This window comes from Papaver somniferum, unplaced genomic scaffold (genome assembly GCF_003573695.1).
Source record: "Papaver somniferum cultivar HN1 unplaced genomic scaffold, ASM357369v1 unplaced-scaffold_19, whole genome shotgun sequence".
In the NCBI taxonomy this organism is placed as follows: domain Eukaryota; kingdom Viridiplantae; phylum Streptophyta; class Magnoliopsida; order Ranunculales; family Papaveraceae; genus Papaver; species Papaver somniferum.
Window position 1 is genome coordinate 15,039,989 of NW_020628818.1, and position 12,646 is coordinate 15,052,634.

Genomic DNA, 12,646 nt, shown 5'->3' on the forward strand with positions numbered 1-12,646 from the left:
AAGTGTTTTCTTTTCCCATTAAGTCCAAATTTTCTAAAACCCATTAAAACCAAATAGTGGGCTTTGTGTCTTTTCAATATGGGCCAACCTCGTGCTCTCCATGAATACATGTATTCCACAATAAAAATTCCATTATCATGTATTGTCTTACCTCAAACCAATAACCCTTTTAAAATAAATGCAAGCATGATACAAATACTTCCTATATTTCGAGGGTTCGATTCTGAGAACCCCTATACTCATGTAAGAGAGTTTGAACAAATTTTTCGGACTATGCAACCTGATCATATGTCCGAAGACTCTCTGAAATTGTGTTTGTTTACATTTTCTCTAAAGGAAAGGGCCAAAACATGGTTTTACGGTTTGAGACCACAATCAATCAACACTTGGGACCAACTCACAGATCTATTTTTCAAAAAATTCTTTCCACATCATAGGACCATCGCTATTCGTCAAAGTATCAATTGTTTTGTCCAATTGGATGAGGAAACTGTTTTTCACTATTTTGAACGTTTTAATGATTTGTTGAGCGAATGTCTGCACCATGGATTTGAGAAATGGATACTTGTCGTCATCCTCTATGAGGGACTAGACTTTAAATCTCGAACCATGGTTGAGTCTATGTGTAATGGTAAATTTCTTGATAAATCTGTGGATGATGCATGTAAATTTTTAGCTGAGATTGCAGAGAAAACCCATCAATGGGAATCTGTTAGGGAAACAGGGACAACACCACATGGTATGAGTCACCCCCATGAGTTAGAGTCTTATTCTTGTGATAGCTCCGACCTTAGGATTGAAAATTATCCTAGATTGCAAAATCCCTATCATGATGATGATGATGATTATGATGTTATGTTAGAAGAACATGTCTATACTGAAAATGTTATGGAACCTTTGGGTTCAAATACATTAGGCTTCTCTGCCTCGACCTTCATGAATGATGTTTCTTCTAGTATTCCATATACATGTGATGTTGATACTGATTTTGAGCATGTGCATCTGTCCTATGAAAATGACTTAGGTAATATAGAATCTTCTGTTGACACTAATATGCATGAAAATATAATTGTTGTGTCTGATTCTCTACCTGGGTCACGTTGTGATGTTTCCACTGATTTGCCGATGCATGAGAATAATTCTTCTGATGATGTTGATGATTCTGATTTGTGTGAGCATGGTGAGCATGTTGTGACACTTGTAGAAGACTTAGGAGATGTTGATGTGATTAATAATGATGTGCCTATCGTCCTACATAAGTCACAATCTGATGGCCTTCCACCCAACCTAGATTTGGTTTGTATCGATATTGTCAAACCAATTTTTCTGAGAATGCCCAACCTAGGTTTGGAACTGTGTGCTTCCCAAGTCCTTTTGGACTATTTTGCATCTAAGTATAATATCTTTGAGGAGCCACAGTTGGAATTAGCATGTTTGCCCGTCCCTAGCAAAGTTCATTTCGAGCTAGACCTTGTGCATGATGAACCCCCAAAACTGCGAGATTTTGTACCCAAAATTATATCTGTTGAAAAATCCAGGTTTGGGGGTAGCTCATTTCGTTTCACAGCCTCACTTGCATTTCTTTCCTATTATTATTGTGTGAAGCTGTTGAAATGTCTACACTCCGTCTTTTGGGTTGATCCTCAACTCTTTAGATTGTTAGTGTATGGTGAATTTTCTTGTATATAATCCAGTAGATAATATTCTAGATAAATCTTTTGTTTCTTTTGTACATATTTTGCTAATCCAATGTGACTCTTAACTGAAATATGTTGGATTTTTTCCTTGAATAACGGAGTTCTAATATTGCTTTCGCCGTCAAAATCGGGTATTCTCTTTCCTTTTTCTCTACTCAACATGATCCTTTTCATATGTTGTATTATAATTTTGTTCATATTTTGAAACATTGAGGACAATGTTTAGTTTAGGTTTGGGGGTGAAAAGTAGATACTTTGATAATATGCCATAATTGAAAACAAGAACTCCTTCTTTTTGAAAAAAATGAAAAAAAATCAAAATTAAAAATTAAAAATTAAAAATTGAAAAAGAACATAAAAATGGAGCTCATTTACCTTGAAATGTTGACTCTTGTGCATGTATGTAAACATAAGGATTCTTAGTCTAGATATTTAGGCACCCCTGATTCTAGCACAATTCACATAGTGATAAGAAACTTGCACGCGCACGATCTACCAATACATGTATAGCCTCATCCTTGAGGTGTTCTATCGGAAGTTTTAGTTGCCAATCACTTTAGAATACTGAACGAAACTTGACTAGCTTGTTCTTTGGTTGGTTGGGATAGAAGGTGGAGGTTACATTAAGAAAGACAACCATCGAATTTAACTGGGTGCATCAAAAAGGGCTACCTCTTGCAAAATGTCATGTAATTTTTTGTTTCTTTTTGCTTATGTATCAAAAGTGTTTCCTTATTCAAAAAAAAAAAAAATGAAAAAATTAATTAAAAAATTAAAAAAACATAAAAATGGAGCTCATTTACCTTGAAATGTTGACTCTTGTGCAAATATGTATTTTTATTAGGATTCTTAGTCTAGATATTTAGGCACCCCTGATTCTAGCACAATTCACATAGTGATAAGAAACTTGCACGCGCACGATCTACCAATACATGTATAGCCTCATCCTTGAGGTGTTCTATCGGAAGTTTTAGTTGCCAATCACTTTAGAATACTGAACGAAACTTGACTAGCTTGTTCTTTGGTTGGTTGGGATAGAAGGTGGAGGTTACATTAAGAAAGACAACCATCGAATTTAACTGGGTGCATCAAAAAGGGCTACCTCTTGCAAAGTGTCATGTAATTTTTTATTTCTTTTTGTTATGTATCAAAAGAGCTACCATATGTAAAAATCAATTCCTTCTTCAAAAAAAAAAAAAAACCGATGTATATATTCAGGAAAAAAAAAATAATATCAGAAAAAAAATTCAAAAAAATCAAGTATTTAGCAATTCCATTCTCTCTTGTCTAAAAATAAAAGAGAGTAGTCAATGTAAATAAGAGTCATGTAAAGAGTCATCTTTTGTGTTTTTGAGTTATAAGCAAGGAAGGGTGTATGCCATTGATGTACAACGCGAGTAATTGTGAAATACCTCCAACTCATTCACAATTCTCGTAAAGTCCGGACAGCTAGTTATATTTCGACCTTGGTTCTTAGCCTGAGAAACTATCTCTTGGTGATTAGTAGTCATAACATCCGATCTTTCTTTACACATGTGTAGATACACTTTACACTCTTATCACATGTCTTTATTTGTTATCAGTGCTAGGATTGTGCCTTAGATAGCTAGATTGACATCTCCATTTTGCTGTGAGCTTAAACTGTCTTGCACATGTCACATTTGATGGAATATGAGCTTATATTTTGTCCTAGAACTTTGTAGGTACGTTCTAAGCAAACCTTCACGAGACTTCACTCGTCCACTAGGGACACTTAGTGGTTTAAAAGGCTTATTGCATTCGCTAAATGCAATCGAGAGACCAGCGACAGTGGTATAGGTAGGATTTCCTTAGTTTTGTTTTACTTGAGGACAAGTAAAATTCAAGTTTGGGGGTATTTGATGAGTGCTAAAAAGTGCATATTTCTATATATTTTTCTTGGCATTTAACTCATCTTTTGTGCATTAATTCTACATTTTATCCCATATTCTGTGTTTTCGTTGTTTTCAAGAATAAATACTTTTCTTAATTAATTTTTCATTTTTAGGTACTAAATAAAGCCTGGTTATCTCACGGAGCGAAAAGAGCAAAGGAACGGCAAAGACTCCCGCTAGGAGGAAGCGAAGAATGATGTTTGCAAGAGTCGGATCAATTAGAAGTGGGATTGAAGAGGAAGAATTGTCTTAAAGAAGATATGGGCTTGGCATACCCAAGGCCCAAAACCCTTACCCAAATCCATACCCATTTCCATGAGAGCCGTCAGATTGGATCCATCTCATCATCCAACGGCACCTCATCATTGTGCATCAAAATCCAAAGCTCCTGTCAAACACCATAGTACCTAACCCCATCTTGGACCGTCAGTTTTGATGTATCCATCATCCAACGGTCGCTCCACCCCCATCTCCATCGCTCCGTTGGATCATTCTATCATCTTTTCATCCAACGTTTTCCCTTATCAGAACATCTAAAATTGATGAGTCCGTCTAACACCCTAGTCACCGAACCCTATTACCCAACCAAACAGACCCTTCTTCTCCATCGGGTTCTTCTTCTCATCTTCCCCAAAAACTCCACAGTCCTACCACCATACCGCCTGCAACTCCACTGCTACCACCATCTCTTCCATCACCACCTCGAGCTTCACCATCTCCATTATCCAGACCAAATCAGAGCCATCACCATCATACAGCTCCCTAGTATTTCCCTCTCTTGTTCTTAGCATCAACCCTAAGTGCTACAAATAAGAAAGAGAAAAGCTAGGGCATCAGTAGACGCAATTGGGAGAAGTTCAAGCTGAGGAGGAGCAGAGGGAACAGCAACAGGGCATGGGTCGAGCTGAATTTGCAAATGGGTGAGAGAAATTGAAAATCCCCAAATTTTAGGGTTTAGAAATTAGGGATTTGATGTAAGCTATAAATAGAAACTGATGTAGAATATTTAAACGGTTCTTGGGTCATCCGAGATACCCCCTAATTGGGTTAATTTCATTTCAATTTCCATTTCAAAGCAATTTAGGGTTCTTCAATTTCTGTTCATATTTGTTCTTTGCTGTTTAATTCCATCTTTCAATTTTTGTTTCTCACATGTTAGTTAGTTTAATTTCCTGTTTAAATCTTAGAGAAGACTATTGAACCATGTTGGTTAGCCATTTGGGTTATACCTTGTTGAGCTCAAAACACTTAGGTTAGTGACATTCCAAGGGTTCACTGGCTTGTGATTAGTGGTGCTTTAAACAGACCATTAATGCTAGGAGTTAGTAATAATCTAAGGGATGAACAAACCATATTAGTTAGAAACCTAGGAACCTAAATGACCTGTGATTGTTTATGCTTTAATCAGATAGGCAATGCTAGGGGTTAATCTAAGGATTTTAGGTAGTTAACTAGCCACATGACAAGGATTTATCCTAGGCTAACTAGCTAGGTGAAAGAGAATTCTCATCCATCTCCATACACTTCATTCCCATCCACATTCACATCTTCCACGTCCTGTTCTTGTTAATTTTCTTTCATGTCCTATTTTCAAATTTTAATTTTCATGTTTTCACTTTTGCTATAACTGTTAGTTCTGATTTTTTTCACTTCTCACAGCTCTCATTTCAGTCCATTCATGCTCTGTTAGCAGTTAGAGATAGTTAGGAAAGAAATAAAACAACAATTGTTCCCCAAAGTCTCTGTGGATCGACCCGTACTTGCACATTTGCCACTTTCGACACCGTGCACTTGCGGTTATAATTTCTGTGACTCTTTTAGAGAGCCACCAGCTAACCCAAACGATTCAACATATTGTGACTTTTTCACATATTTTTTCAATCATACCCCCTCATGATCCTTTGATAAAGCCTACCAACATGGGCTAGAACTTAATCCTACTAAACCAAAAAGTCACCCAAACCATAAGGGTTCACAACATATGAGGTCGAATATCAAGGTTAGAAAAATGTAATCAAACATCCCATACACATACATAGCAATAATATAAAGCATTCAAGCACAAGATATGTAAAGATAAACTATCACAAGAAGAATTATAACTTAAATAATTTTATTCATAATAAGATAGTTTTATTCATAATAGACCTAATACAATCATTGAAAGAAATCAAAAATTGATGTCTATTTTTCTTGGATTAAGTATTACAACATATAACTTAATCTAGTGGTGCTCTGTTGTTCACTGAGGTTTCTTCAGTGTTCCAACTTTTGAAGCATGTCTCAAGAGACTTGTCTGCAACCACTTCATGTTTCTCAAGTTTTTCAACTTGAACTTTCATATCAGCAATATCAGCTTTTGTTTCCTCAATCTTATCCTTGAGCCAATCTATATTTCGAACCGTTATTATGAGATTGGTTCTTAGTTCCTCAAAACCTTGGATATAATCAATCATACTGTCGTCAGAACGAATCCACTTGGTTTTGGTCGGATCTTGTAGGTTGTAAGCCAACTAGGGCTGCACAAGACCCGCCCACGATACCCATACCCACCCGTACCCGCTAAACCCGTGGGTTTTTAGTCCATACCTGTCTGTTGTGGGTGCGGGGTTGGTTATGAAAAAAATACCCGCTTTCCGTGGGTGCGAGTTTGGTTTTAGCTCATACCCGCCCGAAAAACCCGCAAAATATATACCTTTAGATAAAACTAATCCTAGCCGTCCGATCCATTATGAAACCCTAATCCTAGTAAGCTCTCATTCACTTTCGGACTTTCAGACTCTAGACTCTGTTTGGCCTCTCCCCTTCTTCCTCCTCGGTCTTCTTCCTCACCTATGATTCGCTACGAAAACAACAGTAACTTGTCTATTTCTTCATCAACAGTTCAACAACAACAACTACAACTTTGAACCTTCACCAGCAATCGAAAAAATCAACAGATTCAACACCTAATCTGTATACGTGAACTTCCTAGGTATGAAAATTTTTGGGGTTTTGGTTTTTCTTCACTGAGTTAATGTTCATCTATGATTCTGTGAATTCTAATTATACTGTTCTTATTTTTTGTTTTTATTTTATAATTTTGATTTGTTTCAATTTGATTTTCTGGAATCAGAACAGAAATATGATCAATGATTCGAATGAATGAAACAATCAGTGTTTATGTAGACTAATTCCTGAATAATATGTTGTTTGATTAGTCTTTCTACTTGGTGAAACTAGCCTTGAAATTATTAGGAAGTTCAATTTGATGTTGTTACATGTAATGTTTTATTCTTGTCGTTGGAATCCTTTCTTCTAGTTTTGTCATGCTAAACTGTGCTAGGTCCTGTATTACAATCTTTATTTGCTTAGTCTAGCCTTTCCCAAACTAACTTAGTAACATGGGATTCATGGAATGAAGCAATAGACTGCTCACTGTCTTGCCTTCAGATGTGGTGATGTATGTTGTTATTCAATTGATTCTCCAGCATTTGTCTATCTAGTGTTTAACCCAATATTCATTATGAATTTATTTCGATTGTCTCTTGTAACGAAAGTGATTTCATTTGTATCTAGGTATAAAATATAATTGGTGTTCAATGTTTTTTAGTGAGGTTAATGAAAGAAGGTTCATCATATCAACCTTTGGCTTTGGCTATGGCTACTTCCAGCCAAATGTCAAGTGCAGCACCACCCTCGGCAGCACCTCAATCTGAAACTGGTGGGACACCTCAATATGTACCTGATGTCTCTGAAACTGAAGTTACAACCCCAGGTGAAGTTAACAAGAAGTCAAAACAGTATTCTGATGTATGGGTGAAAGATTTTACTAGGTTAAATCCTCTTCAAGCAAGATGCAATCGTTGTAAAAATACTTTTGATGCAAAGGTTAGGAATGGGACAACTAGTTTGAAGAATCATGCGGCTAGATGTCCTAAGAATCTTGATAGGAAGAAGGAACAACAGAGTACTGTTTTATTACCCCCAAAGCCAGGTGTTAGTGCTAAATTATTTGATTCCTCTTATAGTTATGATAGGTGCAGAAGGCGTTTAGTGGAGTTTATAATTAAGCTAGAGTTGTCGTTTAGAATTGTTGAAGCAGAGGGTTTAAGGTCTTTGCTTCAAGAGTTTGAGCCTATATTTCCTGTCCCAAGTCGTATGAAAATTTACAGAGACATTTTAGAAATGTATATTGATGAGAAGAAACTGTTGAAAGCATATTTCAAGGCGAACAAACAAAGAGTATCTCTAACAACAGATACATGGACATCGCCGAATAATTTCAATTATATGTGTGTAACTTTTCATTATGTAGATGATAAATGGAAGTTGCAAAAGAGAATTATCATGTTTTGCTTGGTGAAAGGTCATACAGGTAAAGACATTGGTATCATGCTAGAAAATTGTTTGGTGGATTGGGGACTCGAAGATGTTTTTGCTGTGACTCTTGACAATGTTAATGCTAATATTGTGGCTATTGATTACTTGAATACTAGTGTAATTGGTTGGACAGGTGCAGTTGAAAGAGCTGCGTACTTACATGTAAGAAAGTTATATTTATTCCTATTACAAATGACGATTTAATTTCTGATTCAACCAATGCAATTTCTAAGTTTCTCTTGTTTTTGTTCTTATCGGGTCAGATGTGCTGCACATGTCCTTGCTCTGGTTATAAGAGATGAAATACTTAAATATAACGCGTCAATTAAGAGGATCAGGTCAGTTGTGAAGTTTTTTATTGCTTCTCCTACTAGGTTGGCTACATTTAAAGAGTATTGTACAAAAGAAAGGATTGACTCCAAGAAAGGTTTGATTTTAGATGTTAAAACCCGTTGGAATAACACATATTTGATGTTAGAGGCAGCTGAAAAGTACGAAAGAGTTTTTAATAGGTTAGCAAGGAATGACAAAGACTTCCAAAAGAAGTATATTTTCCCTGAAGATGAATCGTTTGCTTTACCTAATATTCAAGATATACTTTCTGATATTGATAATTCTGACCTTGGAGAGTTATCTTCCAACTCTTCATCTAGTTCTGAATCTGGCAGTGAAAGTGTGAATGCTAATCCAAGAGGCAGGAAGCTACTACTGAAAAAGAAAAAGAAGAAGAATCCTAAGCAGCATGCTCCTTATGCTAAAGATAGGGATTATGCCAGAGGCCATGTGAAGTGTTTTAAGGTATTCTTTGACTGTATTACTAAGTTTTATGCTTCAACAAAGGTTACATCACATATATTCTTATGGCAATTAGCAATCATCCATGAACAATTAATTGCTTTTAGAGATACCAGAAATCCAGATCCTTATATTTCAAGTTTGGCAACTCTTATGATTGGCAAGTACAATAAGTACTGGGATAGGTATGAAGATATGAATTCAACATTATTTTTTTCTCGAATACTTGATCCAAGAGAGAAAGAAGGTGGGTTAGAGTTTGTTCTTCAGTGTTTGTATGAGAGCGATGAATACAGGGTTGAAAGTATTATGAAAAAGGTAAAGGAAGAACTTGTGAGACTCTTTGAAGAGTATAAGTGTATGTTTTCAACAGTCGAGGAAGGGTCATCTAGTGTTGCTGCTGTGGATGTAACTCCTGATATTATGGTAGATGATTCGATTGAGGCTATTCTTGAGTCAAGGAAGAAAAAGCGTAGAAAAAACCCAGTTATTGATGCAAACTCAGAGTTATATAAGTATTTGATGGATGATTGTGTTCCAAATGATCCCGATTTTGATATATTGGCTTGGTGGAAAGAAAATAGCACCAAGTATAAAATACTCTCACATATGGCGAAGGATATATTAGCTATACCTGTCTCTTCAGTTGCGTCTGAATCTGCATTTAGTACAGGGAAGCGTGTTCTTAGACAATGGAGAAGCTCTTTGTCTGCGAGGACAGTTGAGGCGTTACTCTGTACGCGGAGTTGGTTACAAAAGACTGTCGATCTTGATTTTCTAATGGAGTATGTACCAGATGATTCCTCTAGCATTGAGGAAGGTAATCTTCAAAATGTTCTTCTTCTTTGTTTTCTATTTTATGTATATGTCAGTAAAGAGTAAAGACCTTAAAACAAGCTAACATAATTTTCAATTTGGTTATAGATTTATTTAAGAAGACCGTGTAGGAAGTCCTTGATCCTTGAGGATGTTAGGATGAGAGACTTGAATATGATAGTCTGGAAACTTTTATTGTTTAAGTTTTATTCTGAACTTTAAAGTAGTAGATTAGTTGTACTGTTTAAACTTGTTTTAGCTTAGCAATGTTATGTTTATGGTTTGTTTTTTTAAGTTATACAAGAACTTAAGTAAGTAGTTTATTTAAATTTTAAAAAACAGATGTGTGCGAATGATTATTGAATATAAAGCGGGTTAAACCCATACCCGCCCAACCCGCAGCGGGCGGGTATTAAAACCCGCCCGCTGTTTGTGGGTGCGGGGTTGGTTATAAAATTAAAAACCCGCAGCCTGTTGGTGCGAGGTTGGTTTTAGCTTATACCCGCCCATACCCGCCCATGTGCATCCCTAAAGCCAACAAACATGACTCATCTTGTGATTCAACTGAACTATCAGAATCATAGTCAGACATGATATTTGATATGTTTTTCTTCTTCCTCTCTGTATTGATTCCTTGACAATCTTTAACCTTTTGAGATTCCTCCTTATTAGACTTTGTGAGGCTGCGAGTTATTGGATGCATGCTCGGTTATATATATATATAAAGGATTGATCAGGGTCTCAGAATACAGGCAAGAGATAATTTCTCTTTTTAAAAGAGACAACTTTCAGACCGAAAGATATCAGGAAAATCCGAAATATTACAAGAATATATTATGTTACCTTTGTCCGAATTTCTCAAGCTGGAAGGTTTATTAAAATTCGAAAATTCTAAAAAAAACCTATCTTTGGAAGATCATGATGAACATGAACACTTTTTAGACAGCCACGGATTCGCAATAATCCATAAAATGTCACAGATTTTTCTGATAAACAACTACACAAAACAAATGTGCTCCTGTTTTATTGTGCCTTTCCCATACATGAATAAGAGCACGAAAAAGGATGAGATTGCACAACTTTGATACAACTAAGTTGCATCGGAGTAAGCTTTTTCTAGCTTACAATGAGTATTAGAAACATAGTTCATGTTTCTCCTTGGGAATTTCTGCTCAAAATATCTTCTCCCAAGACGATGATCTTTTCTAACTCTAGAGATATGATCATGAGGAGAACTTGTACTGACGTGAGAATTTTCAAAGATAGATAAATCTCTCTTAATTCTTTCAATGATATTTTCATATGATTTTCTCATTCTAAGGACTTCCTTATGATCCACATCAGTGTGATTATCTGAAACAACTATCGAAAATTCCTGATTGTTTCTTTTGGCAGAGATTCTCTCTTTCCATTTATTCTGGAGTCGTTCTTCATCAAAACAAGAATTGTTTCGATATTGGTGAGGAGGAACCTTTTTCCAAAAGCGATTATCAACTCTTTCATATGATTCTTTTGAGTTGATCTTATCGGGTAGTGGTATAATTTGTCTTTCTACTGAGGAATGGTCTTTCAGTTTTTTAAGACAAGAAATTTCTTTCAATATTTCTTTCGTTTGATCATCAGTAGATCTAGAAGCTGGTTTCTCATCCTCTTATGACTTGATGTAGTTAGGAAAACTACCATCCTTGATCTGTTTCATACGTGACTAAACCGGTTTTATCATAATCTGTAAAAGTCGAACAAGGAATTTTATTTTCCTCATTATCAGAAGAAATCACAACAACATCATTAGTCAGAGTCATAAGACGTATCTCTTTATCTAAAGTAAGAGTTTTACCAAGAGCTTCTAGTTTGACAGTGAGATCCATATTCTCTTTGGCCAGAATATTCAGTTCAATGTCTTTATCTCTGATCTCCTGTTTCAGAAGATTTGACTCTGTCTTTAATATCATCACTTTAGAAGATAGAGATTTTATAGGCATTAGGAGTTTTACCAACTCTTTATCAACATTTTCTCTTTCATCAGAGATAGACTTAGATGTTTTCGTAACTCTTGGATCATGAGTTAACGAAGTAGTAAGATCTTCAACTTTTGAGTATTCATACTCTTGCATAAAGTTAACTGAATCAGACATGGATTCAATTTCTTATAGGTTGGATTGCGCCAAACACAGATTGTTAGATCTTTTAGTGTGTGCCTGCTCTGATACCAATTAAAAAGACGAGGGTACCCAAATATACCTCAATCTAAAACTTTTCCACCTATAAGTCCATTATCTAAAAGTGATTGTCTATGGACTGAGTCGAGACAATACAACTAATCGGTTGACACTTCGTGTGGTCGTCTATGGATACGAGATCGAGACAATACAACAACGAAGTGTGTTTACTTGATAAGAGGTTCGGACTTAACCAAACATAATAGGATTACTATCAAGTAAATAGGAATTAACGTTTGTGTATCTTACTTCTAATTATAATGAAAACAATTATAATTGCGGAAATAAAAAAGTAAAAGACACAACAAGATTTTGTTAACGAGAAAAACACAAATGCAGAAAAACCCCGGGACCTTGTCCAGAATTGAATACTCCCAGGATTAAGTCGCTACACAAAATAAAACCAACTTCGTATAGTTTAGACCAAGCAACTAAACCTATAGTTCACCTAGTTCTGTCTGTATTCCCACGCCTCCAACTTATGAATAAGTCACGTACTTGGAACAATTCCTTTGGTTCATATTCCAAACAGTAAAGGAACAACAAATATGTTTGGTATTAACTCAACCAAGTCATGTGAGTTCAACAAAAGGCTCTTCTGTTTATCTCAATAAACTCCTTTGTCAGGTCCGTAGATCTATCCACTAACAACTACCAAAGTAATCGCCTAGATTTTGCAATCAATACCTTGAATCACAAAGAATCGTACTGATGCCGATCTACTCAACTAATCAATACAATCTACCACAAGGATAAACTGATTATAGTTGGATCCTCTTTAACCGAAACAAGTATTATGCACACCAAAGATTATGAACCCAAATCAGAAATCTTCAAAGTCTTC